The sequence below is a fragment of the Xenopus laevis genome, chromosome 8L, assembly GCF_017654675.1.
Source record: "Xenopus laevis strain J_2021 chromosome 8L, Xenopus_laevis_v10.1, whole genome shotgun sequence".
NCBI classification, from domain to species: Eukaryota; Metazoa; Chordata; class Amphibia; order Anura; family Pipidae; genus Xenopus; species Xenopus laevis.
Window position 1 is genome coordinate 77,438,442 of NC_054385.1, and position 4,801 is coordinate 77,443,242.

Sequence of the window (4,801 nt, forward strand, 5' to 3'; positions counted from 1 at the left end):
TTTAGTAGTATGTGCCATTGGGTAATCATAAATAGAAAATTGCCATTTTAAAAAATAAGGGCCGCCCCCTGGGATCCTATGATTCACTGTACACACATACAAACCACATGTAAGGTCACATGAGCCAATTAACAGACAGAGTTCTGCCTTTTGCTTCAACACTTCTTCCTGTTACAGTTAGTGTTGTAGTATTTCTGGTCAGGTGATCTCTGAGGCAGCACAGATAGAGTCACGAAATGGTGGTTCAAGGCAAGAGATGTAAAAGGGCAATATTTATGTAAATATATATTCCAGTTTGGTAAGATTCTTTAATATGTCATTCAATTTGATATAAACTATCTGTTGCTTAAGTATTCATTTTGGGGGTATAGTTTTCCTTTAATGAAATAGAAATCTATCCCCGATATACTTTAAATAAAAAATGTGTACTTTAAATAAAAACTTTTTATAAGAAACCTGACCATTTGCAGTGCAATTCCCCCTTTGTTTTACTTGCTTTTGACTGCTGCAGGGAAAGGATCATACTTTCAAACGGCAGGGGGAGGCCCCCCACCCTTACTTCCCAGAACTGTGGCAGCTTTGTTTGTTTCCCTGTAGAGCAGCCACGACCGTGTAGAGATTTGTATCCGCAGACCCAGCACAGCCTGCATATTATGATTATTAATCAGTCTTACTGTATCGGCTTCTATGGCAGAAATTATTTGACTTGTGCTGTTTTGATAATTTATGATGATCCCTAAGCTTAAGGTGGCCATACACATAGAGACCTTGAGGTGGGCGATATCAGGCTGTTCCGATCATTTGGCCCTAGGCAATATGTGTGGTCAGATTGCGGGACTGCATCAATGAACAGATGCGGCCCGCGATCTGATGGTATTTTTACCCCTGCCCGATCGACATCTAGCTGACTTCTCAGCCAGATATCGATCGGGGAAGAATGTCGGGGGAGGGCTCCACACACGGGCCAATATGCTGCCGACTCGGTCATATATAAGTCATTGGGAGAGGTCCAGTGACCAATTTGGAGATGTTTGCAGCCTTCCTAACATTCAATTTTTTTCAGAGAAAAAACACGAAGCGAATTTGGTCAAATTCGATTCGAGTTTTCGTGTCAGTAAAATTCGTCCGAGTTTTAGATTTTTTCTTTACCCAAAACACTACTTTTTAAAGCACATTTCAATCTTAAATAAGAAAAAGGAGTATCTCATTGGCACATTCTTGGTTTTCATACAACATGTCTCCTTTAAAGAATCTGCTTGGTTTGACGCATTGTAACAAAGCTGAATAGAAATCACAGACCTTTACATGCAAATTCCAGTAGTATTCTTGCCGCCTGCCAAGGACATGGTTTGTCTTTTGATGCTCTTTGCGCCAGATTTTTAATCCAAAATCTTGTACAGAGTGTAATAGAGAAGCACTAAGAGGTGTGCTCTTCCTCCACTTAGTGCTCTAACACTTGTGTCCTGGGGGAAAAGTAAATTAGCTCAATAGAGGCTTAGCAAAAACTTTCCAGAAAGACTGCCATCCACTAAGGAAAGCAAAGGGACTTCAAGTAACAGAATCCATCAATTCACAATAAAACAAGGGGAGGAAAGGTTTTGAATGTGGGGTTGTGGTCACAAAGTGGCAAGATTTGGAAAGTAATGGCTGATTTCCCATAAGGCTCCATTTGGCAATAGTTAAATTAGTAACAAACTCATTTGACATGATCTTTCTCTACAGCTAGAAACCAATATCTGTCTTTTTCCTTTTACAGTTTTTTTACCTCGAATGAACTTGAAACTCGAATGGTATCTTACTTATGAAAAAACTCTAATCATTTGGGGCAAATTTACTTGCCTCCCAATTTGCGCCAGTGTTGCCTTCGCCAGGCGTAGATTCGCCAGGGCTATGCAAATTCACGAAGATCCGAAGTTGCGCACAAGTTACAGATCGTTTGCGAAGTTGCGCTAGCGGTGTTACGATCAGTGGTTCGAAGTTACGCTAGCGATCGGAAATTTGCATACAGAGTGCAGTTAAAGTACAATGGCAGCAGAAAACACATTACACTACACAAGGCCAGGGAACCTTAATAAATGTATTCTAATGCCCTACACATGTGCCCACAGTATAGTTTAGGTGCCATGTTATCAAATGTAGGGGGGAAGGAGGGTACCCTAAAAAAACATTCGCTTAGCCTATCACCCTAAAAAAAGTAAAAGACGCCAGCGTTTTTTGGCACTTAGAAAAAATGTCAACTTTTTTTGGAGCAATCCCTATCTACTCTATTGCACTTCTCCTGGTCTGAGGTGGCAAAGAAAAAATGTCAACTTTTTTTGGAGCAATCCCTATCTACTCTATTGCACTTCTCCTGGTCTGAGGTGGCGAAGTAAAGTCTGGCGCAAGAGGTAACGTTCACGAAAATCCGCAACTTAGTGAATAAGCGTAGTTAGGTCCCTTCGCCAACAGCGCAACTTCGCCTGGCGCAAGGGTGCAAAGTAGCGCTAGAGTAGGTCCACTTCACTAGTGAATTTACGCCAGCACCCATTAGTAAAATGACGTCATGCTGGCGAATTTTCGCTAGCGTTAGCCACTTCGCCCTTTAGTAAATTTGCCCCTTTGAGTTTTTGGCCAAAACCCTCTGAAAAAAAACCTCAAACATCAAGCAGGCTGTTAACCTCTTCAAATGGTTAAAGCAGGGGTCAGCCACGTTTACTATCAAAAGAGCCATTTTGCCCCTCTTCCACTAAAGGAAAATAATCTGGAGCCGCAAAACATAACACAGCTTTTAAACTTTTTACAACAACAGAAAACAACAAACAGAAGTGCAGTGTGTATGTGTTGGCCTACTTTGAAATAAATTAAACACTGAATAGCCCTATTAAATGATAGTGTTCCCCACTGTTTAATGTGACTTCTGTTGCTGAAGCTCCATGCTGATCTTCCCTCTCTTGAGTGTGTGACCACGGTAAGGACCATGATGAATCATCTTGCTGTGGCTCGGTCTTGCGGCTTTGCCTGTCACATTGTCTATACAGCCCTCGCACTTGCTGGCGGCTTCCTGAGTGTGCGACCGCGGTAAGCTAACTGTTAGCTTACCGCAGTCATATACTCAAGATGTCGCCAGCAGTTGCGAGGGCTGTATAGACAATGTGACAGGCAAAGCCGCAAGACTGAGCCGCAGCAAGCAGGATGAAGAGCCACATGAGGCTCCAGAGCTGCGGGTTGCCTACCCCTGGGTTAAAGGGACCTCTGCCATTACCTTCTACAGCACCTCGACAGGTTTTAGGTAGTGTATTTTTGGATTTGAGCAGTATAATAAATCTTGAATATTCAAGTTTCTTTTAAGAAAACTTGATTGATTTGAAGTTGTTTATTTAACCCGAAAACGTGAGTTTTGATATAAAAAAATACAACTCTAAAACTTGAATTTTGTGGAAAAATAACTTGAACCTTAATAAATCTGCCCATTTCAGTTGTAGTATTTCTGGTCAGGTGATCTCTGAGGCAGCACACAGACCAACAGGAAATGGTGGTTCAAGGCAAGAGATGTAAAAGGGCAATATTTATTTAAATATATATACCAGTTTGGGAAGATTCTTTTATATGGCACTTAATTTGATATAAACTATCTGTTGCTTAAGTATTTATTTTGGGGGTATCGTTTTCCTTTAAATAAAATACTAAAAAAAATATGTTCAAGAGATCGGAGAATTCACTGTGCAGAATAAACTCTGTACTATAATTTTTGTTTGAATTGGTGATGAAATTAACAGTAACCAATAAAGTAAAAATAAAAAAATATAGTACTTTTAATGGAACTTCATATACCATTAATGCAAGCCATGTACTGGTCCAATCCCAACATCTCACCTCTGAAGGCCTAGGCTGCAGTTTATAAACCTGCTTTATTCTTGTGTTTTTTTTTTCTAAATGCTCCTGGGGTTTCACATTTCACCTTGTTACAGTAGTGAGGTCAGCAGTTTAATTTTTGCATATGATGCACTGCTGATCTATAAACAAAGCTGGCTTGGATTTCCTGAATTCTATTTTTTTCAGCTCAGTTTTATTTTACCAAATCCAAGGTGCCAAATGTCGAAGTATTTTTTGGCACTTTGTAATTGTATTCAATGCTAGTCTAGTCTATCTAGCCAGTCTAGATAAAAAAAAAAAGACAGCTGCTGGGCTGCACTATTATACTTTGAGATACAGACTATGAGCCTCCAGGCTATTCCCAATTGACCCTGGTAATGGAAGAAAATAACTTAGTGGTAATCACTTGAGGGAATTTTCGTAGTAAAAAAATTCGAAATTCAAAGTCATTTTTTGGATACTTCGACCATCGAATAGGATACTACGACCTCGAATTTACTTCAAAGTAAAAATTGTTCGAATATTCGATAATCAAAGTACTGCATCTTTAAAAAAACTTCGACTTCAATCCTTCGCCAAGTTAAACCTGTCGAAGTGCTATGTTAGCCTATGGGGACCTTCTACAACCATTTTCTAAGTCTTTACACATCGAATAAAAAACGTTTGCTCGATCGCTGAAATCCTTCGGATCGAAGGATGTAATCGTTCGATCAAACGATTTTTATTCGACAGCAGGATTGCCAAATTTGCTGAAAAAACTTTGAATTCGATATTCGAATTTGAAGTTTTTTAATTCGATGGTCGAATTTCGACGTTTTTTGTACTTCGAAATTCGACCCTTGATAAATCTGCCCCTTAATGGTCTGGCCTTGCTGGCTGTGACCTGATAAAGTAAGGAGTAAAAAAAAAATCTTTTATATATTTTTATAACATAAATAGAACACACGGG